At 43.1% G+C, this 27393-nt stretch overlaps 1 protein-coding gene across 5 annotated transcripts in view; it reads right to left on the bottom strand.

Moving 5' to 3' along the window:
• The window catches only part of JAKMIP1 (janus kinase and microtubule interacting protein 1), a 250316-nt gene that overhangs the window by 152091 nt on the left and 70832 nt on the right, over positions 1 to 27393 (bottom strand). For 4 of the 5 annotated variants that reach the window (XM_054031023.1, XM_054031019.1, XM_054031022.1 and 1 more), the window contains one exon: positions 14501 to 14694. The gene's annotated coding sequence lies outside the window, so the exon portion shown is untranslated. Of the gene's footprint in view, positions 1 to 14500; positions 14695 to 16747; positions 16865 to 27393 lie in introns of those variants that run through there. The other variant, XM_054031020.1, reaches the window with a different exon arrangement.

Here is a 27393-nt window from a genome sequence, read left to right as displayed (position 1 = left end):
AGCAATATGGTCGCAAAGAAAACCTTGAAAACATGACCTGAATTTAACTAATGCAGTGATGTTTGCCTGTATTTGCAGAGAACTTGAAAACCAATAGCTCCAAGGCACAGAATCATAGAATCGTAGGACTGGAAGCGACCTCGAGAAGTCATCTAGTTCAGTAGTCCCTGCAATCATGGCAGGACTTAGTATTATATGAACTACCCCATTTGTTTGTTTCAAAAGGTACTAATTCAAATGCCAATCATGATACTTTAAATGTTAACTCACTTAGTACAAAAAGCATGAAAGGAGATAGAGCATTCTCGAGGGCCAGCACAAGACTCTGGAATGAACACTCACAGGAACTAAGGACCATCACATACCTGATCACCTTCTGCTCTAATTGCAAGGTGCATTTCTTTGACCTTTCCTTCTCTGACATGTGTGCGCACACGTTCACATGCGTCTTCACAGGGTCCCACAGCTCAGGCTTCAGACCGAGCCTAGACGTCTACACAGCAATTTTTCAGCCTCAGAGCCTGAGCCCTGCAAGACTGAGTCAGCAGACCTGGACCAGCTGCAGGTTTTTTATCCTTGTGTAGGCATAGCCCCAGTTTGTTTTTCTGAAACCTCTTCAATGTCTTGTTGTCAGTTTAGTATTAATATGGGCAAAACAGAACTCCCTATCTTCTCTCCAAAACTCTGCACTTGTCCTTGCTGAACCTCATCAGATTTCTTTTGGCCCAATCCTCTAATTTGTCTAGGTCCCTCTGTATCCTATCCCTGCCCTCCAGCATATCTACCACTCCTCCCAGTTTAGTGTAATCTGCACACTTGCTGAGGGTGCAGTCCACGCCATCCTCCAGATCATTAATGAAGATATTGAATAAAACCAGTCCCAGGACCAACCCTTGGGACCCTCCGCTTGATACCAGCTGCCAACTAGACCTGGAGCCATTGATGATTACCCATTGAGCCGGACGATCTAGCCAGCTTTCTATCCACCTTACAGTCCATTCATCCAACCCATACTACTTTAACTTGCTGGCAAGAATACTGTGGGAGACCGTATCAAAAGCTTTGCTAAAGTCAAGGAATAACACATCCACTGCTTTCCCCTCATCCACAGAGCAAGTTATCTCATCATAGAAGGCAATTAGTTTTACTCAGGCATGACTTGCCCTTGGTGAATCCGTGCTGACTGTTCCTGATCACTTTCCTCTTCTCTAAGTGCTTCAGAATTGATTCCTTGAGGACCTGCTCCATGATTTTTCCAGGGACAAAGGTGAGGCTAATTGGCCTGTAGTTCCCCAGATCCTCCTTCTTCCCTTTTTTAAACATTGACACTACACATTAGCCTTTTTCCAGTCATCCGGGACCTCCCCCCGATCGCCATGAGTTTTCAAAGATAATGGCCAACGACTCTGCAATCACATCCACTAACTCCTTTAGCACCCTTGAATGCAGCGCATCCGGCCGCATGGATTTGTGCTCATCCAGCTTTTCTAAATAGTCCCGAACCACTTCTTTCTCCACAGAGGGCTGGTCACCTCCTCCCCATGCTGTGCTGCCCAGTGCAGCAGTCTGGGAGCTGACCTTGTTCGTGAAGGCAGAGGCAAAAAAAGCAGTGAGTACTTTAGGTTTTTCCACATCCTCTGTCACTAGGTTGCCTCCCTCATTCAGTAAGGGGCCCAAACTTTCCTTGACTTTCTTCTTGTTGCTAACATACCTGAAGAAACCCTTCTGGTTACTCTTAACATCGCTTGCTAGCTGAAACTCCAAGTGTGATTTGGCCTTCTTGAGTTCACTCCTTCATGACTGAGCAATATTTTTATACTCCTTCCTGGTCATTTGTCCAATCTTCCACTTCTTGTAAGCGTCTTTTTTGTGTTTAAGATCAGCAAGGATTTCACTGTTAAGCCATGCTGGTCGCCTGCCATATTTACTATTCTTTCTACATATCGGGCTGGTTTGTTCCTGCAACCTTAATAAGGATTCTTTAAAATACAGCCAGCTCTCCTGGACTCCTTTCCCCTTCATGTTATTTTCCCCAGGGGATCCTGCCCATCAGTTCCCTGAGGGAATCAAAGTCTGCTTTTCTGAAGTCCAGGGTCCATATTTTGCTGCTCTCCTTTCTTCCTTGTGTCAGGATCCTGAACTTGACCATCTCATGGTCACTGCCTCCCAGGTTCCCATCCACTTTTGCTTCCCCTACTAATTCTTCCCTATTTGTGAGCAGCAGGTCAAGAAGAGCTCTGCCCCTAGTTGGTTCCTCCAGCACTTGCACCAGGAAATTGTCCCCAAGCTTTCCAAAAATTTCGTGGATTGTCTGTGCACCGCTGTATTGCTCTCCCAGCAGATATCGGGGGTGATTGAAGTCCTCCATGAGAACCAGGGCCTGTGATCTAGTAACTTCTGTTAGTTGCCGGAAGAAAGCCTTGTCCACCTCATCCCCCTGGTCTGGTGGTCTATAGCAGACACCCACCACGACATCACTCTCGTTGCTCACACTTCTAAACTTAATCCAGAGACACTCGGATTTTTCTGCAGTTTCATTCTGGAGCTCTGAGCTGTCATATTGCTCTCTTCCATACAATGCAACTCCTCCACCTTTTCTGCCCTGCCTGTCCTTCCTGAAGGGTTTATATCCATCCATGACAGTACTCCAGTCAAGTGATTTATCCCACCAGGTCTCTGGTATTCCAATCACATCATAATTCCTTGACTGTGTCAGGACTTCCAGTTCTCCCTGCTTGTTTCCCAGGCTTCTTGCATTTGTGTATAGGCACTTAAGATAACTCGCTGATCGTCCTGCTTTCTCAGTATAAGGCAGGAGTCCTCCCCTCTTGCACTCTCCTGCTCATGCTTCCTCCTGGCATCCCACTTCCCCACTTACCTCAGGGCTTTGGTCTCCTTCCCCTGGTGAACCTAGTTTAAAGTCCTCCTCACTAGGTTAGCCAACCTGCTTACAAAGATGCTCTTCCCTCTCTTTGTTACGTGGAGCCCGTCTCCACCTAGCACTCCTTCTTGGAACACCATCCCATGGTCAAAGAATCCAAAGCCTTCTCTCCGACACCACCTGCGTAGCTATTCATTGACTTCATGATTCGACGGTCTCTACCCTGGCCTTTTCCTTCCACGGGGAGTATGGACGAGAACAACACTTGCGCCTCAAACTCCTTTATCCTTCTTCCCAGAGCCATGTAGTCTGCAGTGATCCACTCAAGGTCATTATTGGCAGTATCACTGGTGCCCATGCGGAGAAGCAGGAAGGAGTAGCGATCCAAGGGCTTGATGAGTCTCGGCAGTCTCTCCGTCACATTGTGAATCCTAGCTCCTGACAAGCAGCACACTTCTCGGTTTTCCAGTAGGGACGGCAGATCGAGGACTCAGTCCCCCTGAGGAGGGAGTCCCCGACCACCACCACCCACCTCCTTCTCTTGGGAGCAGTGGTCGTGGAACCCCCATCCCTAGGACAGTGCATCTCATGCCTTCCAATCGGTGGAGTCTCCTTCTCCTCCCTTCCCTCAGATGTATCATCTAGTCCACTCTCCGCATTAGTACCTGTGGAATCATAGAATCATAGAATATCAGGGTTGGAAGGGACCTCAGGAGGTCATCTAGTCCAACCCCCTGCTCAAAGCAGGACCAATTCCCAACTAAATCATCCCAGCTGGGGCTTTGTCAAGCCTGACCTTAAAAACCTCTAAGGAAGGAGATTCCACCACCTCCCTAGGTAACCCATTCCAGTGGAGAGAACATGAAAACGGTTACTCACCTGTATCTGCATTGCTGATACATGGACGCTCCTCTTTCTTCTTCTGGAGATCACATGCTGCCAAATTTCTTCACTGTCCTTCTGTCCCCACTGCGCAGCCTGCTCTGATTCTTCACAGTGCCGTTGTTCCCAAATCCCTGCGCTGGCTCCCCATTATCTACTGCATCAAATTTAAGCTTCTTCTAACACTCAAAGCTCTGCATAAACTTTGTTCCTTCCCTACTTATCGTCTTTCCATTCCAACATTCTAAGCCTTATCCGTACATTTGTCAGCTTATATTAATAATACTACCTAACTCTCATCTAGCACTTTTCATCAGTAAATCTCAAAGTGCTTTGTAACAGAGGTAAGCATTGTTATCCCCATTTTACAGATGGGGAAATTGAGGCACAGAGCTGCCAAGTGACTTGCCCAAGGTCACCCAGTAGGCCAGTGCTCTATCCACTAGATCACAATCAATCACCTCTTTCTATGCAATCTCCTATGTATGGCACAAGCTTCTGACCACAGCCAAAACATGCCACCCCTATCCTTTCCACATTTATATCACTCAAGAACCCCTTCTGCCATCCTACCATTAATCTAGCTAACTTGTATAAATATTCCCTATTGTTCTCCTTCCCCTAACCTCTGTGTACTTGACAGTCTGTTCTTAGACTGAGTTTCTTGTGGCAGGAATTATTCATTTCTAGAAAGCACAGAGCATGTTATGGGTGCTACGATATGCAAAGAATAAATTATAATTAATTAATTAATTGACTCATGATGAGTCTGCAAGGAACCTTCTGCTTTCTATGATCTGGCACTTGTTTCAGATATAACTTGTTGTTTACCTTTATAGGCGCTACATTTAAAAAATAATTCAGAGAGATTCACAAAGATTCAGGCAGAAAAAGCAAACTTCACAGCTGACAATGAGCATTTCTTCAAGAGCGAACCCGTTATATAATCAGAAAAACAAATTGCGAGAGCATCTGCAATAGCACCATCTGGTGTCAAAGATAGCAATATTGCTATCTTTGCATCAACATTATCCCTGAGATATGGGTACATTACTCAATATTGGCTGCTATTTTGTATATACTATAATTTTAAAACATCTCCTTTTTGAGGCATTCTGGTACTATGGTGATAAGTGTCACAGAAAAGCAGATAACGCCTGCAGTGCTCTGTTCAAATTCAGAACAGTGCAGACATTGCAAGCACTGACAATCTCAAAGATGCTGTGACGTTTCAACACTCAGAAAAAACAACAAGCTGTAGAGGAAGGAAAACAAAGAGACTATTAGCCAACTACTCTTTTGATCAGATTTATTTAGTAGTTCATCTGACAATAGCAGGTTGGGAGCATAAAAACCTTCACGAAGTATGGGCTCGATCCTGGGAGGTGCTGTGCACTCTTAATTCTTAGCTAAATCAATTACACCTCCTTTGATCAGACCCTGAATGTGATTAAAATTTAACAGAAGCACATTTTAGTAATCTCCTTATCTCAAACATTCAACTTTGCTGAGTTTTCCAATTCGTTACATAACTGTCAGTTTGAGAAGAGTTATATGTTCCAAAATCATTTAAATTTAAGCTCCACTACACTGAACTGTAATCAAGTCTGACAGCCCCATGGTACCCCTAACAATATGGCTTTTGGGATTGTAGGTTTAAACATTAGCTTCCATCTACACCTGCAAATTGATTTGAGGACCTTCCCTGCAAAAACTTACAGGACTTGTAGCAATTGTTTACACAGACAACTAAGGCAAGAACTGGGTGGCTCAGAGGGAAGTTTAAATTATGATTGATATTTGGGAAGAGGACAGGGAAAAGATCAGTGACCACATTTTCAAGGATATTTTCACAAGCATTAGAGTTGCGGTTTGTTTTGTCTTGCTTTGTTTTTATTTTCAAATGAAAACTGAAATGACCCAGACTTTTCTAGGTACCCCAGATGAGAAGGTAGGGCCCAGGATCATAGAGTCTGATAGTACCCGTGGCTGGCTCTGCTAGTTATTGTTCCATTTAATACACACACAGCAACTAACTTAAATTCCTCTTTGTCTGAATTGTCATGACAAACCACCACATCCCTCCTCACGTGGTGACTACATCACCATTGTTGGTACAAAGCCTAGAATCTGTTTCCTACAGCAGAGAAATGCCCTTCACTGTGTCACCAATTGATCAACAAAAGTCTAAACATTTGCAGAACACACAAGAAAATCCTGACTTCCTGTCTCCCCTTCCTTGACTGTTTATGGCATAGAAAGCAATACAAGTGGTTCATACTTTCTCTTCTGTATGAATATACAAGTAGCTTGATAGTACTTTGAAGATCCACTATCTTTAATACGGGACCATAAGTCTCAGTCAGTGATCTGAAGTAGAACTTTTTATGGCCACAGAAACTGCTGGTTATGAAATCTTCCTTTTTGTTGTTGTTTGTTTGTTCACAATACACATCAACATCCAACACGGAGATGAATTCTTGTAAGTCACTCAGCATAACATTGCTTAACTTATCTCACCAAGAACACTTCTACGGCTACACTTATCTAACTGTGAAGTGTATGCTGAAACTGTGCCAGCACTTGTACAGCCACCCAACCCTACTGCCTTTCTAGCAAAGCCCTGTGCTTAGAAGGTAGAAAAAACTACCCAGATATTAACACACTGCACTATTACTTTGCTGTACTTGGAGAATTTCTGGGCTCTACAAGGTAGGGAAAGTAGCTCAAAGTAGCTGAGAGCTTGTCAGATTACAGAGTTTTATAAATACATTATAAAAATAAACAATTACATCTTTGTTTTTAATGCAAAAATCAACATTTTATTTAGGATTTTTTAAGATGTACCAAAAGGGGAGAAAAAAAATAATTTTGGCAAATTTCCGCATTCGTGAAACTGTGCAACAGGTAACAGTGGAGAAAGCCACGCTGAAAAATACCTGGCTTTCCAAACTGCAAATGCTGGGAGACAGAATTTTCCAGGGAAAAGATCAGCCTTCCACAAGAGTAAAACACACACACAGTTTTGTGGCAGTGTTGCAAAGTTCTCTTTTTCTATCCACCCCAAACTCAAGAACAGATGCACTAACAGTTTGGAATTCTCATGCATTTCTGTTCCCATTTCTATCCTTGTCACATAGACCTGCTGGAGCTTTAAAAATCCACATGTCCCACAGGGTGAATTTCCAAGAAGTCAATATTATTCAGTGAAATTCACCAGGATAAGTGAAATTAAAACTTCATTACTCACATGAGTAGTTTTTCTAGCATCATCATGAAAAGCCAAATTCATCTGGACGATGTATGTAAGATAAAATGTTTAAAAGCACCTAACCAACTTAGATGCCTAAGTCCCATTTTGAAAAGTCACTTAAACTCCTAAGTCCCATGGAAAGCTTTGAAAAGGGTCAATAATCAAAACACACGCACTATAGTCAAGAAAGCAGACATAATGCTACAAAGTGGATTTATTTAAATAAGGCAATTTAAACCATGATTTAAATCACCAAGTGGAAAGTCTTTATTTAAATCAATTTTAATCAACTTTTCCATTTTTACTTGTTATTTTCTAAAAATGGCACATTGTCATTGGTTGAGATCATGTTTAAATGGTATGATTTACAACTAAATAAAGTTTTTGCACTACATTTGGTAAATATTTTTGCTACCTAGGAGCGTACATTGTAACCATATACATTTATTTAAGCAATTCTAGAGCTTACTATTTTCAGATTCTTATTAATTGTATATTTTGGTATGTTAGAAAATGGAGAATGATATATTATTATATAATTAACTTTTTGCTCATGATTTGTGTCAAACTGCATTAGGATGGGAACTGGAATTTAATTACACACACAAAACAGCATCCAAAATTTAGGTTTTTTTTATTAAACAAAACAACCTTAAATGTTTTGGGTACATAAACGTCTCTTATTGAAACATGTTTCACATTTACAACTAAATGAGTTATTAAAACAGAGGAATTAACTGCAGTCAGTGAATTAAGCTGATTATTTCAGTTCAGTAGCTGATCTTAATGAGATACATGATGGTGTTTCCTGGAGTCAGAGGCCGGGTCCCAACATCTGTGATGATTTTGCCAGTCTCTTGCACCCCACAACATAGCCCCTGAGTCCCCAGCAGGATCAAAGCAAAGTGCTTTTAATACAATACATGACCTATTGTGCCACATTTATGAAGTTCAAGCTCAAAAGTTAGATGTTTCTCCCCAATTCTGTATATAGAAAAGCAGCCCCTTTAACTCAAAGTTTTTGGTCATAAAGGTCATGAATTCAGCATATTTATTTTTTACTTAAATGTTTCAAAAGATAATAAGTTTAGACCTTAACATATTCTGTATTAAATTCAGATTTCATTTTAAAACTGGTTTGTTTTTAAAAGAAAAAAATATATAATTTAAATAAACTTAAAAAATTCAATTTAAATAAAAAAAAAATCAGATTTTTTTTAATTTATTTTTTTTTATCTACCGTGTAATGCAGGGGCATGCACAGATATAAACATTTAAGGCTTTTGGAGGGGCACATTCTGTGCCCTCCCTTTCCCCCCCACAGGCCCAGGGCCAGAGTAGCTCGCTTTCCCCATGCGGGCCAGAGGAGCTCTGTACCCCTGCCGATTACTGGGGGGTCTATGCCCCTGCTTGCCCCCCTTATGCACGCCCCTGCTGTAATATTAACCTCCATGTCTTATTTTTTTAATGCTGAATTCCTATTACAATCAACATTGAATAATTTCCAGTGGCCATTTTCATTAAGAAAAGGAGAAGTATTTATACTATTAAAGTTGATTACAGCCAGATTTGGGAAAATACTGAAAGGAAGAATTCATGAACCATCTTTTGATTATAACCATAGAATCATAGACTCTCAGGGTTGGAAGGGACCTCAAGAGGTCATCTAGTCCAACCCCCTGCTCAAAGCAGGACCAATTCCCAGCTAAATCATCCCAGCCACGGCTTTGTCAAGCCGGGCCTTAAAAATCTCCAAGGAAGGAGACTCCATCACCTCCCTAGGTAACGCATTCCAGTGCTTCACCACCCTCCTTGTGAAATAGTGTTTCCTAATATCCAACCTGGACCTCCCCCACTGCAACTTTTCTTTGAAACCATAAATTTGCTTTGAAACCACTTGTACCCTCCGCCCACTTGCTTTCCTTGAGCAATCACACAATAATAATAGCCAGCTCTTATCTAGCGCTTTTCATCAGTAGATCTTAAAACGCTTCATATTCTAAGGGGACGTCCAGACTACCCGCCGATTTGGCGGGTAGTAATGGATCTATCGGGGATCGATATATCACGTCTCGTCTAGATGCGATATATTAATCCCCAAACGTGCTCCCATCAACTTCAGAATTCCACCAGGGCGAGCGGCAGTAGTGGAGTCGACGGGGGAGCCGCAGCCGTCAATCCCACACCGTGAGGACCCGAGGTAAGTCGAAATAAGACACGTCTATTTCAGCTACGCTATTCCCATAGCTGAAGTTGCGTATCTTACATCGACCCCGCCCCAGTGTAGACCAGCCCTAATATATTTATTCTCACAAGCTCCTAGTGAGGTAGGGAAGTACTATTATTGCCATTTTACAGATGGGGAAAGGAGGTGGAAAGAGGGGGAAGTGAATTGCCCAGCATCACACAGAAAGTCTGTCATGGAGTGGCAATTGAACTTGGGACTTTGAAGTTCTAGGCTAATGCCCTAAGCACTGACCCATCCTTTCTCTCTGAATTTTGTAAAATTTTGTTTGCAAGAATATAATGGGAAAGTGCTGTGAATGCTCATGCAAATATGTATATTCATATAAGCAGTCATTTATGAATATGTTTCATGCAGCCTTTTTAACAGGTCTTTTGGATTTCAGAGTCGTTGACTCAAGGAACAAAGACCACGTGACTGACTAACCTGTCTGTTAAGACAAGACAAGTAGCAACCTACTGATGGTGAGTATTTAAAGCAACAGCCATAGCAACAGTTCACAAGAAATTCACAGGATGAAATACCTCTGCACAAACCTTTCACAGAATAATACCAAACAAGCAATTTTGTAAAAGGTGAAGCTTGTTCATGGATAATTTGCAAACAGAAAAAAAAAAGACAAATTTGTCAAATACGCTGGTCATTGCAAATAGTTTTCTCAACTCTAATTGCAACAATGTGTCTTAGACACAGAGCCAGCTGAACAAGGTAATCGGTCTAAATCAATTTGCTAATCTATGTTCAACTCTTGCTTTTCAGATGAGTAAGAACAGCACGGACTCAAGGATAAAGAGTATCTTTAAATAGCATTGCCTATGAGATTTAAAATCAGAAAGCTTTTGCTTCATCGGAAAACTAGTTTTGAAATGCAGCATTATTTTGCCTTCCTGCAAGTCAGCATCATCCATTTTTTATTATTAGCTTTTGCTTACAAAAATCATCCCTTTATGTCTACCTGTGACCTAAGTTTGATCCTTATGCAATTCATCATGAGGAGCTAAATCACATTGTGCGGCCCCGAGCAAATGCAGCTCATGCCTTCCTATTACAAGCTAGAAAGGATTTGGGGTCACATTAGTTTATCATTTCCTATATAATAACTTTATTAGCTAAAACAACTCTCTATTCCATATTAAGCTAATTATGTTAATGAAAGTTGAGTAATCTTCGATCTTGCACATTTTTTCACTAGTTACATGTGTTTATAATGATCTAGCTTTAGTGAAGCATTTAAATGTAAGATATTAATGAACTACCAATTAGCTGTACTTATGTGTCATACAAGACAATCAAACAGTACCCCAATAGGCCCTAAGGCACGTTCTTTGCTTCACATTTCTACTTCACTATTTTCTTCTTCAAGCAAGTTCTCAATTAAAATGGTCACCCATTGTACAGATGTTATTTCCTGTAGCCCTTTTTTTTTTTTTTTTTTTTTTTTTTTTACAGGGGGTCAGATTTATCCTCCCATGAGGAAAAAGCCACCAGAAGGGGAAACTCTGTGTTTCACTTTGTGAAGTTCTCAACACAATGAAGGGGTTTGGTGACAGTGGAGGTGGCAGAGCTTTTGGCATGCAAACCTTAAAAGATCCATGGGGAAAGGAGGTCCAAAACTCCCCTCCCTCTCACCCCCTGAGTATGTAACCACTGCCTAATAAGCCTTGCTGATATTAGCCACTCCATCCTTTAAGTCAGACTTCTCCCTCATAGGAGAAGGGACCTTGCAGTGTGGAAATTAATATTGCTTCCAGAATCAGTTACTATCTCTGCTTTGCCACTTGCATCTTTGATGATCTAAAAAGAAGGAAACCATGTAAAGTGGCTGCTACCTGGCCCTCCTGATGCAGGCAGCCTTATTCCCATAACAATACTGTAGAAGAGATGAGGTAAATTTGAGAGCAGGAGCAGATGAGCAGATGGAGCTAAGCTGTTGGACCCACCCATTTTCTACTGACTTCTTCTACCTTGTTCCTGTGTAAACAGAAGGGAACATCCAGTGCTCAAATCTCTACAGCAGGAACCATTTACACAAATGGTCCATATACACGACCATTCTCTGACATGTAGAAATCCAGGTCTGGATTCCTATGCATTATAAATACACAAAGGTCACCTGATGGACCAGAAAAGTCTTTGTCAAGTAAGTTTAGCATCTGAATGAGACCAAACAAATTCAAACTCTTCTGCTGCCATTGCAGCTCCTATGCCAGCATCCCTCCCTGTTCCTGAAGTAAAAGCCTTTTACTAAAAGGCATGGCTGGAATACCAGTGGGCTTTGATGAACTCCAGATTTTGAAACAGCCCCCAGAGACTGTTGACAGTCCGTGTAAAACAGGCTGGCATGCACATTTTAACACCAGCTTGTCATCTGCTCTCTTTAAAATCCAGTATTTCCCCACTAGCTTCAGCAGCCAGAAAGGAGGTGGGTCCAAAGAACAGGTTGTGGAACTAAATTCTCCCAATATATACTGAATGTCAGTGAACATCACTAGTCTAGACAAAAGCAGAGATGACCTAACCTCGATGTCCTCAAGATGTTGCTGGACTACCACTGACAAACATCTCCGGTTGTAATCTGATCCATTTCCTCTGCAAAGTATCAGGACAGTTCCTCACCATGGGAAGTACTCTGCTTAGTCACAGAGGAAACAACTTGAACTGAGCAAGTATGGAGTAAATCTGCAGCTGAAGATTTTGCAGTTCCTAGAGCAAAGGCAAAGAACCTCCCCTTTCCCTCCTGCACAGCCACCATGCAAGATCTTTAAAAACAGTGTCAGTAACATGCAGTTGATAGCCAGCTCTACATCTCTTATGGCAGATGTAAAACAGCACCTTCTCCCTAACAGAGATCAGTGCCTACACAAAGTGCAACTGGCTAAAGATGAACCCAGACAGACAGAGGTGATGTCAGTAGGATAAAGGGAAGAGCTTTGAAGAACTTGTCTCCTTCATAAATTCCCACACTAAGATCTCAAAATGTATGTTTAAGAATAATCTAGGAAACATACACAAGAAACAATTGATCTTAAGAATGACGGCATTTGCCAAAGCTAAATTATTTTAGTTCATTAATAACGGATGCACCAATATTATGTTTTATCATGCCCCATACAGCTTTACTTTTGGAGTTGCGAAGTCCCAGATCTAGCATTGCCACTTATTGTGTAACCCTGGGTAAGTCAGTTATTTGCTTTATAGGAAAATTAGCTGCCTACGCAGGAGTGCTATGTGGATTAATTTTTTCATGTTTGTACGACCCTGAATATACGAAGATCTCCTGGCTGCGTACCCTTGGAACCTACACTTTCAGTATTGAAATTTAAAAACAAGAAAATGGGGGGTGGGATGGAAGAGGAAATGTGTGTGCATATGTGAGACAGAGTGAAAGAAAAAATCTTTCCACCACTAATGGCAAGATAGGCAACACCACCTTCACACTGGAAAAAAGTAAGCAAGTAAGGCATGAGAGAAAGAGGCTGGATAACAATAAAGTGTTTTAACCAGATGTAATGTTTCTGAAGCATTTAGAATTTACAAAAAAAATGTATATAATCAATTTAAATAACTAGCAAGAGGACAGTAAATGAGAACTAAAAACCTCCAGGAATGAAGAAAAGACTGGGAAATCTCTTATTTATGATCCAAGTAAGCCAGTTAGACACAATCAAAAATTAAAATAGGAACAAGATGTTACATGACCGGGGAAATATTTTGTAAAAATATTTATTTCTGATTTTTTTGGTTATCCCCTTGTTTTATTCTTCACTTTCCTCTCTACTCTTTGTCTCTCCATCTTATTTTCAACCGTATGTTATTGAAGCCCAATGAGTCACTTCCCTCAATGCTCTACACTTAGGCTGTGCCTATACTATGTGCAAGGGGTGCGATTCCCCTGCTCAGGTTCACATACTCACGCTAACTCTCATCAAGCTAGTGAGAGTGTAAATAGCAACGTAGCTAGCAGAGGCACAGCTGAGTTGTGCCTAGTACAAATCTGCCGGAAACCAGACGCTCAGCTGTGCCTCCACTGCCGGTACCTATGTTAAAACAGCTACATTGCTATAGTAGAACTTCAGAGTTACGAACTGACTGGTCAGCCACACACCTCATTTGGAACTGGAAGTACACAATCAGGTAGCAGGGACACACAAAATAAAGCAAATACTGCAAATACTGTACAGTACAGTAGTGTGTTAAACATGAAACTACTAAAAAAATATAGGAAAAGTTTTAAAAAGATTTGACAAGGTCAGGGGTGGCTCTCTGTTTTTTGCTGCCCCAAGCACGGCAGTCAGGCAGCCTTCGGCGGCACACCTGCGGGCGGTCCGCGGTCACACGGATTCGGTGGCATTTCTGCAGGTGATCTGCCGGTCCCGCGGCTTCAGCGTACCCGCCGCTGAATTGCCACCAAAATTGCGGGACCAGCAGACCTCCCGTAGGCACGCCGCCTAAGGCCGCCTGACTGCTGCCCTTACGGCGACTGGCAGGCCGCCCCCCGTGGCTTGCCGACCCAGGCACGCACTTGCTGTGCTGGTGCCTGGAGCCGTCCCTGGACAAGGTAAGGAAACTGTTTCTGTGCTTGTTTCATTTAAATTAAGATGGTTAAAAGCAGCATTTTTCTTCTGCATAGTAAAGTTTCAAAGCTATATTAAGTCAATGTTCAGCTGTAAACTTTTGAAAGAACAACCATCACGTTTTGTTCAGAGTTATGAACAACCACCATTCCCGAGCTGTTCGGAACTCTGAGGTTCTACTGTATTTATTCTCTCGCTAGCTCAATGAGAGCTAGCATAAGTATCACAAGCAGGGGACTCTCAGCCCTAGTTCACAGTGTAGTGCAGACACAGCCTAAGTTAAACTAGGAAAGTAGATGGGTCTAAGACTTCATGCAAGAAAACAAGCCTGAAAAAGCACTCTTCGGGGGCAAATTGCTTGATTTATAACGAAAATGAATTAAAAGGTAGAAATGGTAGGACAGCATGCCTAGGAGAAACTCTGTTCAGTTTGATTCAGTTAAAACTTCCTTACTGAACACACAATCAAAGGCTCTATCTAAACAGCATTAGAATAACACTAAGACAGAAATGGTTTTTGTTGTTTGTTTGAATGCAAGGTGGGGTTGTCTCTCATTCTCAAACACACCAAAAATAAAAGTTTGCATCATATATTTGGAATAAAGTTGTCTATAGTTTTACATCTAAAAAATGTACACATCTATAACATGCTAGCAATGCCATACCTTTCTCTGGTCCACAGGCTTCCAAGACAGTTGTGTCCTATTTAAAGATGAAAATATGTAGAGTGGACCATGCAAGTAGATGAATTACTGAATATTCAAGTATGGGACATTTTCCCCCTCAACTGTGATTTCTATTGATTCATCCTCTTCTTCTTCTTCAATAAAGAGAAAATCCTGCACAGTATTAGTGACGTCTGTCAAAACACAAAAGAACAAAGATATAATCTAAACCATCCTGCTTCACTATATGACATAAGTGGCATCAGTATTGTCTAAAGATATGTAGACTGTAAGAATGACAGTGGAAAAGGCTTTATTTTAAACACTTGCTACATGTGGTGGCCTCTTCTTGTGCTATCAAATTAAACGGAGTATATCATTTCCTTTTGAAGTCATAATATAAAGTCATTAGTCACACAGATTGTCCAGCATCGTCCCTGTTACTATATACCAGCATAGACGTTTCTAACTACCAGAAAATAAATGTAGGTAATCTTACAAGTAGAAAATGATGTCAGATCAGACACCTTATTGCTGATACACAGTATAGCATAGATTAATCTGATGTAAAATATCCTCATGTACAGAAAATGTGTGTTACAAACACAGTGTTCTTTTAACAAAGATAGCTATGGAGGCAGCCAAATTAAAAGATTTGGTCAAATTACCAATCATGCATATTGCTTAACTTTCCTTCGTTCTTAGACTTCCTAAACACCCACAGGAAAACCCTAAAACATAATGGGGGTACAGGAAAGGTAAACCATTAAAAGGCTGATATATATACTTCCAAAGTAGTCACCAGCAGTCTCCACTCCTGGTGTGAATTTTGGGCTACACTATTGTTCACTGGGTGTAGAAGGGTACAGAAGCAGGGCACCAGAGATTCCAACTCTGTTCTCCACAGGACAGAATCCACTTCAGTTGATCCATCTGAAATTGGTATCAGCTGAAATCCCTGATTTATAAACTCCAGTAACAATGTGCCTCCCGGAATGCAGTCATTATTCATCTTGGGGGGGCAATAATATTAGACACTAACGTGGGATTGATTGTTAACATGAAACACAATAGCAATGAGTTGAAGCTTGCATTCCTAGCAACCAAGATAACATATTCTGAGCATTTACAACAGTAGACGTGTATAGTGACTAACAAACCCGTAGTAGCAGAACAGGAAGCTCAGGGTTATGGCGCTGAGCATTCGGTTGGGGACAAGGCTCCTAGGCACGAGGATATAACAGGTAAAATGGGTCTGTTCTGATAGCATGCAGACAGTGATGTAGATTGAAAACAACTAGGATTCAGTGTGCAGGCTATGCTGCTAATCTAAAGGCCACATGCATCTGTGTGTTCTTGCAGCAGGGAATATATTCATTCCCTGACTGGGGTTAAAATTATGCCATGGTGGAAAGGTTGAGTCTGGTTTCCAAAACACCCAGTGGTTTGTAGAGGACTGAGTCTTTCTTTCTTGGATTAGGCATCCATCAACCATCTCAGGTGCAACCCTAAGCACCCCTCAAATTTCAACTGGCAAAGGATTCACTGTTCTGTAACAGCAACTCCTCTTAGGCCCGACAAACCCATTAAACCCCACATGCTACTTTCTTAGTACAGTATTCATCTAAAAGAGATTGTGTGAGGAGTCTAATAAAAGCTTATATCATACTGACCTTCATAATCATTGTGAGATGTATGTATAGATCCTATTTAAGGAGTTGTGTGTACGTACTGAAAATATGTATAATGACAGTGTCTCAGGCAGAATGACAAACAGGTTTCATGCAGTCATGTGTAAACTATGCATTCTAAGTCAATACAGTGGAAGCCCCACCTGCATACACAGTAAACAGGAGTACGTGAAGCCAGCACTGCAGGAAAGAAACCGCAGAGGGTCAGCCCGGCTCTGGGGATAAATACAGTGAGCTTTGAGGTATAAGAGGAAGGCAGAAGGACACCTTTTTTGTCCATCACTGAGGGACCAAAAAGGACAGTGCTTTTTGCACCCACGAATAGTGGATCCCAGACAGGTGGGTTGGTGACCATGGGGGCTTGCTTTAGGTGAGAAACTATCTTAGTCAAGGATTTTAGCCTGTTAAAATTGAGTTTCGAGGCATGTTATACTTTTGATTTTGTATCATAAATGTATGACTGTTTCACTATTGATATATTTCAGGGCTGTAATGTTATAAAGGACTTGATCCTGCATTGTGCCAGTCAAGCTATGTGTACACTGTCACAGCTTACCTGGCAATTTCTGAGAGCGGCCAGTGACAGGGGCTGGATCCCACAGGGAGCATGCTGATGAGTTGGGGGTTGGTGTGTGTCTATCACTCTGCACAGAGAGGCCGAGGCCTGCAGAGACATGAACGTTAGGGCTTGTGTGTGGCCAGAGGCTGTTGGTTTCAGGTAGCTGAGCTACAGCAGGCACAGAGAAGCCTGCTTCATGCTGAGGGCTGGTAGTGGTGAGGTACCTCACATCCCTTGATACCCCTAGGGAGAGTCCCAGGTAGATTCTTTTTTGGACTAGGCATCAACCAACTGTCCCAGATTGATGAGGTCAGGATTCATGCAAGCACCTCAACCCCCTATGTAAGACTTGATTTCCCATCACACTAGTTTGCTGTTTAGGCCCTTTCGTCAGTTTTGGGGGGCCAATTTTGACCTTGCTAAATTCATGAGTATGGCCTTTTGAGGATTTCACGATGTTTCCAACAACATATCTATTGATGGTCTTCAATACACGTAGAGTATGATGAAAATATTAGCTACAATAAATACAAAACAGACCCTGAAAAATCTGGGAGCTGATTTACATTACAGACATGACAGTTACCTTTTCTGTACCTGGTGTTCTTCGAGATGTGTTGCTCATGAATATTCCACAATAGGTGTGCGTGCTCTCCACGTACACTGGTGCCGGATGTTTTTGCCCTAGTAGTACCCATAGGGGAGCGCTCCAGCGACCCCTGGAGTGGCACCTCCATGGTGCAATATAAGGGGCTCTGCACGCTCCCCCACCCTCAGTTCCTTCTTGCCAGACAACTCCAACAGAGGGGAAGGAGAGTGGGATGTGGAATAGACATGAGCAACACATCTTGAAGAACACCAGTTACAGAAAAGGTAACTGTCTTTTCTTCTTTATGTGATTGCTCATGTGTATTCCACAATAGGTGATTCCAAGCTATATCTGTTGGAGGTGGGTAGGAGTTCACAAACTCTCGGGACGGAGCACAGCCCTGCCAAACCCAGCATCCCTCCCTGGTCTGGGAGACAATCACATAATGCGAGGTGAACGTGTGAACAGAAGACCACGTGGTAGCCCTGGAAATGTCCTGAATGTGGACATGGGCTAAAAAGGCAGTGGACGAGAATGAGCAGACCTTATACTCGACAGCGGAGGGATTCCCGCCAGGTCATAACAGGTACGGATGCACGAGATGATCCAGTTGGAGAGCCGCTGAGTGGAGATCAGCCGACCCTTCATGCGTTCGACCAAGGATATGAACAGCTGCGAAGACTTCCTGAACGGCTTAGTCTGTTCCAGGTAAAAAGCCAGAGACCATTTCACATCCAGAATATGGAGGTGGTGCTCCTCACCGGATGCATGGGGCTTGGGGCAGAGGACTGGCAGGAAAATGTCCTGACCAATGTGGTAGGCGGAGACCACCTTCTGGAGGAACAAAGGATATGGGCGGAGCTGGACCTTATCCTTATGAACACCGCATATGGGGCTTCGAGGTCAGGGCCCTGAGTTCTGAGACCCGTCTAGGAGATGTGATCGCCACCAGGAAGGCTATCTTCCACAAGAGGTGCAACAAGGAGCATGTAGCTAACGGCTCAAAGCAGGGACCCGTCAACTGGCCAGCACCAAGTTCATGTCCCATTGCAGAATTGGGGGCCTAATGTACGGGAAGAGACGATCCAATCCCTTAAGGAACTGGCCAGTCATAGTGTGGGTGGAAGGCCAATATGGCCGCCAAGTGCACCTTGACGGACGAGAGCGCCAGGCCTTGAGCTCTAAGGTGAAGGAGATAGTCTAAAATGAGCTGGATCGGGGCAGCCATGGGGGAAAAGCCCCACTCAGCTGCCCATCGGGAAAACTGAGACCACTGAGACGCATGGAGGGTCGCCTACTTTCCAAGAGGACGCGCTGAACCCCTTCCGAGCACATCCTTTCCTCCCGGCCTAACCATTGAGCAGTCACGCCGTGAGGTGGAGTGCCGCTAGGTTGGGATGGAGGAGGCGGCCCTGGTCCTTGGAGAATAGGTCCAGGACAGCAATGGCCACGGTGGGGAGACCACCAGGCTTGTGAGGGTCCTGTACCAATATTGCCTGGGCCACACCGGGGCAATCAGGAGGACCCGAGTCCTGTCCATCTTTATCTTTTCCAGGACCTTGCCGATCAGCAGGAATGGGGGGAAAGCATAGAGAAACTGGCCTGTCCAGGGTAGGAGGAAGGCATCGGAGATAGCGCCCAGTCCCAGGCCTCTCCCTCCCCCCGAGCAGAACCGGGGACATCAACGGTTCTGCCGAATCGTGAACATGTTCACCTGGAGAATTCCCCACTTTTGGAACAGTCTGTGCACAACCTCTGGGTAGGGAGACCACTCGTACTGAGAGGAGAAGTCCCGGCTCAAGCAATCCGCCCGCGAGTTCCAGGCACCCGGTAGGTGGTAAGACTATAGGCAAATGTCGTGGTCCATACAGAAGTCCCACAGCCTGAGGACTTCCAGGCATAGGATCGGGCCCTGCCTTGCCTCCTGCCCTCCAGGTGCGAGCGGAAGATCACGCATACCAGCCGGACCGCCCTGAGTTCCTTGACGTTTATGTGGAGGGCCAGCTCCTGTGCAGACCACAGACCTTGGGTCTGAACGTCCCCCACATGGGTTCCCCACCCCAGGTGACGATGCATCGGACACCGGTTCCATCGAAGTGGGCCTGCCTCTGAATGGGACCCCTTGGAACATGTTTCCCGGGGAGAACCACTATTGTAGGGAGGTGATCACCGTCTGGGGCACAGTGAGGACCTTGTCCATCCTGTCTCTGGCCTGGGAGAACACAGAGGCCAACCAAAGTTGGAGGGGCCTCATTCTGAGTCTGGCATGGCGAACCACATATGTGCACGCCGACATGTGACCCAGGAGCTGGAGACACGCTCTGGCTGTTGTCACTGGAAACCTTGTGACTGTGTTGATGAGCCCTTTCAGGGTCTCGAACCTGTCCAGTGGGAGGGAGGCCCTGGCTGATGTGGCATCCAGGACTGCCCTGATAAACTCTATACGCTGTACTCGGACTAATGTGGACTTGGTGTCATTCACCAACAGGCCCAGAATGGCGCACATGGACAGGAGGAGCGCCACGTGATCCCACATCTGCGACTGGGAGCTGCCCTTCATCAGCCAGATAGGGGAAGATCTGGACCTCATGGCGTGTGAGGTAGGCCGCCACCACAGACATACACTTTGTGAATATCCTGGGGGCATGGACAGGCCAAACGGGAGGACCGTAAATTGGTAGTGTTCCTGCCCAACCATGAAACAAAGGAAGCGCCTGTGCCCCTCGAATATATGGATGTGAAAGTACACATCCTGCAGATCGAGGGCAGCATACCAGTCCCCGGGATCCAAGGAGGGGATCATGGAAGCCAGAGAGACCATGAGGAACTTGAGCTTCACCATTAACTGGTTCAGGATGGGTCTGAGCCCCCCTTTGGCCTTCGGGATAAGGAAATAGCAGGAGTAGTACCCTTGTGTTTGAACTCCACTGGGACCACCAAGGAGCCGACCCACTTCCTGCTCGAGCAGAGCCTCGTGAGAGGGGTCCCCCAGGAGGGATGGGGGCAGAGGTAAACTGGAGGGTGTAGCCCCAGTAGATGGTGCTGAGGACCCATCGGTCCGAGGTCAACCGTGACCACTCCGGGAGAAAAGCACACAACCACTTGGGGAAGGGAAGCTTTATTGTGAGTTGATCCTTGATGCAAACTGGGCGTCCCGTCAAAACTGCCGTTTCCCCACCTGTTTGCCCTTGGAGTACCCAGGCTGGGGGGCAGACTGGGACTGCCTTTGCAGGAGTTTCTTATAGTCCTACGACTTTTTATAAGAACTGCCCAGCATGGGTCTAGCCTCTCCCCCAGTTTTGCTCCGGTGCCGCGGCAGAGAAGGCCTCTTCTCAGCCATCTTGGCATGCCCCGCGGATGGGGAGCGGTGCCGACTGGTAAACGGCGCCGACTGGTAAACGGCGCCGGGGGGTCACCACTCACCAACACTGTGGTACCCAGTGCCGACTCGGAGCAACACTCCAGAGTTGGGGACAACGCCAACTCCATCAGGATGGCCTGGAGCTGAATGTCTCTCTCTCTTTTGGTCCAAATCTTGCAGCAATCGCTGAGATGGGTTTCACCCAAACAGCATAAACAGTCCGTGTGCGGATCACTCACTGGCATCAGTCACCTACAAGTGTTGCATGACTTAAAACCTGGGGCACGGGGCATGACCCGGCCTGGGCGCACTAAACTAAACTTTAACTACAGGTACTACTACACTGAACGAACAAGAGTTCTGGAGGAGAGCTGCAAACAAGCTAGAGCAGAGCAGTTCCAAAGCACCTTCACTGGTGGCAAGAAGGAACTGAGGGTGGGGGGAGCGTGCAGCACCCCTTATACCACGCCATAGAGGCGCCACTCTAGGGGTCACTAGGGGCACTCCCCTAGGGGTAGTGCTAGGGGAAAAACTTCCAGCACCGGTTCATGTGGCGAGCACGCACACCTATTGTGGAATACACATGAGCAATCACTCGAAGAAGAAATAAGAAATACCAGATTCCGGAAGAGCATCACTAAGCTATTAGATCATCACATCAAGAGCATGCACCAGCAGCAAGAAGGATCAATAAAAGGGGAGCCTGGTTTGCAGTTAATGAAGAAATCATTTTCAGCACCAGTGTAAGCAAACAGCCTCCATGCTTTGTGAAAACTAAAACCCAGAGGAGAAAGAGTTATGAAATGTGCATGGATCTGAGATGCCTACTATAAGAATGCAATTAAGGAGAAAGTAATAAAAAAGGAACACTGAAACAACATTGAAAGAGAGGACCTGCTCAGTTAAATATTGCTACAACAAGAACATCTACGTTTTCAGGACAAGTACCTCTTTTCTCCCTGGCTGAACTTTCTTTTAAACTAAACTATCAACATTTCATGTTCCTCTTGATATTTTAAAACATGTAGTTAGGAGAAGAGACAGGAGGATTAAAGACTTGTCTACATGGTGTGTTAGTCTTAATTAGAGGGGAGTAAATTCTAATGCACAATAGTGCATTGCACACTAGCGGACCCATGTGGACCCTGCTAGCACACACTAAAAGTTCCCTAGTGCACATGAATGTAGTAGCGTTTGAAACAGCACTACATTAATGTGCACTAGGGAACTTTTAGTGTGCACCAGCAGGGTTCACATGGGCCAGTTGCATGACATGCTAGGGCGCACTAGAATTTACACCTCTCCAGTGCAGACTAATGCACCACGTAGACAAGCTGTAACTTGTACATTTGGAGCACAATCCCGCATGGTGCTGAGCACTTCCTGAAAAGCTTCATGTACCCACGACTTCCTGAAATCAGTAGAAATGAGTGGAGAACAGTAATCACCTTACAAGAAAGGTCCACAGCAGACTCGGAAACCTAGCTAGATCCATTTAACATGTGAACTGAATTTTCTCCTATGAAGTCCAAGTCTCCAAAAACCAATGAACACGAGATTTGTTGGAAAAGGGAAATTATAATTTAAAGATATGAAATGGTCTCCTAATATACAGGCATGAAAAAATGCTAACCAGTAACCAGACACAAATTAATAACACAAAGTAAGATCTGAATTAGAATTTGTATCCCCTTTTATGCTTCCCCAATATCTTCATCTTGCTTTTATAGCAGATGTCATTAACAATAAAAATAAAATATTCAGTTGTTGGGTCCAGTCCTCCAATCCTTAGTCACTTGAAGGGGACAACTAGCAAGTAACTATTGCTTGTGTAAGGACTACAAAATCAGGCCCTTCATAAATACATCAGATTGACAAACAACTGAATCTTAGTCACAATAATTAAGAAACAATCTTACAATTTTCAAACATAGCATTAAGCTTTCTGTCAGTTACTGAAGTGGTCCCAGAACACATTTCGGCCTTCTCTAAACTAGGGGTTTTTTAAAATGTGTTAGCTAACATATTTTAATTAAGTACTTTTAAAAAATGTATTAGCACGTAATGTAGACAGGGTTTGACACCTTTAATAATGTGTTGGCTTGTCCTGGACAACTCCAAACATCTACGCTAGGTGCTAATAAAACCCACATGCTTTAGACTTAAAAAATAAACTGTTGCAATATACAAAAGGGAGAGCAGCACTGGTGAGAAGGAATGGACTGAAGACTGCCAGGGTACCTGATAGTCTTCAAATAAGGGCCTGTCTACTCCTAAAACACTGCAGCTGTGCTGCTGTCGTGCTTCAGTGAAGATGCTACCTATGCCAATGGGAGGGCTTCTCCTGTCAGCGTAGGTAATCTATCTCCCCGAGAGGTGGTAGCTAGGTTAACGGGAGAATGCTCCCATAGACCTAGTGTTGTCTACCCCGAGGGTTAGATCAGTTTCACTGTCTTGTTCAGAGTTATACCGACCTAATTTCCTAGTGTACATCAAGTCTAAGTTAAGGGCTATCATACAGAGGATTGCTCTTCATGTCCACTGAAGACAGGACAAGAAGTAATTGCAGCAAGGGAGATTTAGGTTAGATATTAGGAAAATCTTCCTAACTAGAAGGATAGTTAAGTAGTGGAGTAGGTTACCAAAGAAGGTTGTGAAATCCCTATCACTGGAGGTTTTTCAGAATAGCTTAGACAAACACCTGCCAGGAATTGTTTAGGTATACTTGGTCCTCCTTCAGCATAGGGGGATGAACTAAATGACCTCTTGAGGTCCCTTCCAGCCCTACATTTCTATGATTTGCTTGAATCTAGGTCTCTGCATATGTTGTAAGATAAGTACCAAGAAAATCCCAGAAGGGTGTCAGTTATTAAGCATGTTCAGTAGGTCTCTTCAAGCCATACAGAAAGCATCTATTATCAGTTGACAGTTCTGCATGTCCTACAGATTCCCAGCCTCAGAGCTGAGCCAATCTGAGCTCAGAGAGGAAATGGTATAAAGACAGGAGTTACTGAAGCCTACTCTAAACTTAAAAATTAGATCCACCTAGCTACATCACTCACACTGAGCATTGTCATTAGGTCAACCTAACCCCCCGCATAGATATGGCTAGGTCAACAGAATTCTTCCATCAACCTACCTACTACCTCTCCGAGAGATGGATTAACTACATCATTGGAAAAGCCCTTCTGTCGATGTAGGAAGCACTGTAGCTATGTTGCTGTAGTGTAGACATGCCTCATTAGCATTAGGGGATTTGGCAACAGACCACAACACAAGGCTATGAGGTGTGCCAGCTGGGACACCAGCATCTTGGCTTCAAGTATGATATTCCTGTCTGACACCAACTGAGGCAAGCCAGTCGTTTATTAATAGAGGAATGAAAGCTGCTTGCTAGAAGGATGCACTAACTAGACTTTTTCAATATAAATTTCCAATGATGCAGCTATCAAAATGCAAATTTAAATAAATAGATAATATTTTATTATATTGCCAGAACCTTAAAGATCACCCATGACAATTATAAAATACAGAATTAGTTTCAATCGTAATTTTGTCTTTAAGATTTTATTTTAATAGCCACATTACATTTTAAAGTTATGGTAAATGGTCTACAGTTTTCTTTTTAAAAAATGTTTCCATCGGGATTCAGGGATACTGGTCACAAAGCTGTTGTACACCATACGTCAACAGTGTGAAATGACCTGAACATTACTGCTTTTGCATGTCCAGCAGAATTCTGGTATGCTGCCACACCTAGATAAGCAGCACATTGCTATCACTGTTAATCACTTTTCTTTATTCTGCATTCATAGAGACAGAATAATTAGACAGCTTAGCACTATACTTTCTTCATTTTTTAATCTTTTACCACCTTTTAACCAATCCTGAATTGAAAACAGAGTCCTATCCTCAGCTGGTGTAAATCTATATACACCTCTACCCTGATATAACATGATCTGATATAACAGGAATTCAGATATAACGCGGTAAAGCAGCGCTCCGGAGGGGGCGGGGCTGCGCACTCCGGCGGATCAAAGCAAGTTCGATATAACGCAGTTTCACCTATAACGCAGTAAGATTATTTGGCTCCCGAGGACAGTGTTATATTGGGCTAGAGGTGTACTCAGTGGAGCTGTACTATTAATACCAGCTGAGGATCTGTCTTCCTTAAAAATAGATATCTTAATGTGGTTCAAGCTGTGTTTGCCTGTACAAAGGAATTACATGCAGATGCTTTGCAAAGGAAGACAATTCTTTACAGATCTTTTTGCATTTTAAGGGCACAAGACATCTTTGGAAAAAGCACAACTCTTGCTCTCATCAAGGCCCCCCTTTTAGTAAATCCTTTCCCTAGGAGCCCATTAATTGTTTCTTGACTGACTCAAAAAGAGAGAGCGAGTCCCTAACTGATATGCCATTTCGACAATTTATTATCCTTTCAGTGAGAAATTGTTTGACCTCTTTCTACAGTTAGTGTAAAAAAAATTTTAAAATACCAATCCATTGCAGCCTATGTTATCAGCTAGGTGGAAACCACTACTCATAATGACATTCTCCATGGCAATTAAAGTGTTGAGTATTTTAAATGAAACTCCTTTTTGTCTGCCTTTTCCTACATTTCATTTATTAAAATTGTATGCCCTTGCCACACAGCTGATGTCTAATATGCATACTGGTGCTTCCTATGCTGTAAGAATGGCAAAAATTCTGGGGGAGGTAAATGAATTTGGCATGTTTATCTAGATTTTGGTCTTTCTGGGACTTCCAGCTAGAAAGTCAAATGTAATAGCAATTTTGGTGTTGTGACCATCTGTCTCAGCGAAGGTCCTAACTCATCTCACATACAGTAGATACCTAAATATCAGACAACCAGGAGCAAATTCAAAACAGTGACAAAGAAGTGAGAAGTCCTAAATCCCTGACCCAAACCTCTGACATATCTAGCCCTTCAAAATGTTTCATTGTTCACTTCTGTTGCCAGTATGTCATTGTAAAAGCTGGTCAACATAAAGCATGAAGCACTGGAAATGAGTCAAATGATAACTTTGTATCCTTTTCAATTTCACTTACTTCCTCTGTAAATTTTGAGACCCTAAATCAGCAAGGTACACCAGCACTTGTCTAATTTGGGACTGCTTATTTATATAAGTACTTCAGAGAATGTTCTCCAAATAATTTTAAAGTAGCACTTAATGAAAACCATTATCCAGCTCTCCATTTATCAAAATACACTTTTAGGCATAAAAGTAAATTAGTAAGATTTCCCTACTCATTCCATTCTTTCCTAGTTAGAGAGACAGCTGAAATTTTCCTTTACTGCAAAGAAGTTAAATTTAACTTCAGTTTATAGCTTCTGACACTACTTTTTTGTGCACTGTAATAGCTGATTTGCGGGAGGAGTCATTGTCTGGTGCTTAAAGCAGTAGCTGTTAAAAACAACAATGAAAGATCATGTGTTATGCTTCTTACGGGGCTAATCCAAAAGCACACTGACGTTAACGAAAAAACACCTCCTTTGTCAATCCATTTTGGGTGAGGTCCTATGTGCACATTTCTTAATTCCTTGTTAAGTCTGGATTTTATTTATTTTAAAATTATGAGGTGAGTTTGGCACTAATGCTACTTTAGCTCACATAATCTAAAGCTTCCAATCCTCTATGTACCCTTATGATCTCACGGATCCCATTGAAGGAAATGGGCCTCCTATATACTTTTAAATAACACATTTGACAGGGCACACGCATGAACAAACAGCAACAGTGTGTAGCACCACAGTGCAATACAATTGCGAAAAGTACCTAGAAAACAAATGTGATCAGGATGCAACAAACAAAATACAGGCAATTGTGTGAGGAATACGTTTCACAACTAATCAGTTTTTCACCCTATAAAATGCATTGGCTCAGTTATGAGAAAAAGGTTATGAAATAAGCTTGAAGGTCTCAGTCCAGGTCCCAGAAGCAAGTGTTGCCCCCAATAAATCTCCTTATTAACACTTCTGGCAGACTCAGCATAGCCCAAGAACTGTAGACTAAGAAGCTCAACCCTAAAGATGGTCCCATTAGCTCATGATGGGGATGAGGCACATAGTTTGGGCAGTGCGGTAGGGCAGCTTGCAATGCCGCTGTCCCTCTTCTGTGGATAATGAGAAGACTTCTATACCTAGGATTGCTAGTCTGGCACATCTCACAAACAAGCAATCTAAATTCACATGCACACCCCTAAAATGAAACACAGTTGATATTCATTTCCTATCTAAAGGCTTCTCTGAAGATTCCACTAAATAGTCCTTTCAATATTACTATATACTATATGTATAATTTCTATAATATTAATTACATATTGTTCTGAATAAGATTCTCTGAAACAAGTGGAATAATGTACCTACAGGTCACTGTACAAAAAGGAAAGCTCAACTGTGACAAGTAGATGCCTCTGTGACATACAAAAGAGCAGATTCCAGTGTCAATGATCTATGCAATGTAAAATACTAGGAACTCAAATGCAAATATGGAGCACCAAACAATGTTCTAATGATAATAAACCCTTATTTTCCTTTCCTCACCTCACTCTTTGTGAAATGTGGAAGTGAATGTAAAATAGAGTTATGTGGCTCTTGCAAATGAAAAGGACTCCTCTTTCCTCTCCCGCTTGAAAAGCACGGTTTCATGTGCTCGAGCACTTTTATGG

This window comes from Malaclemys terrapin, chromosome 5 (genome assembly GCF_027887155.1).
Source record: "Malaclemys terrapin pileata isolate rMalTer1 chromosome 5, rMalTer1.hap1, whole genome shotgun sequence".
In the NCBI taxonomy this organism is placed as follows: Eukaryota; Metazoa; Chordata; order Testudines; family Emydidae; genus Malaclemys; species Malaclemys terrapin.
Note: the sequence above shows the minus strand (reverse complement) of the source record. Positions and strands in the feature narration are given on the sequence as shown.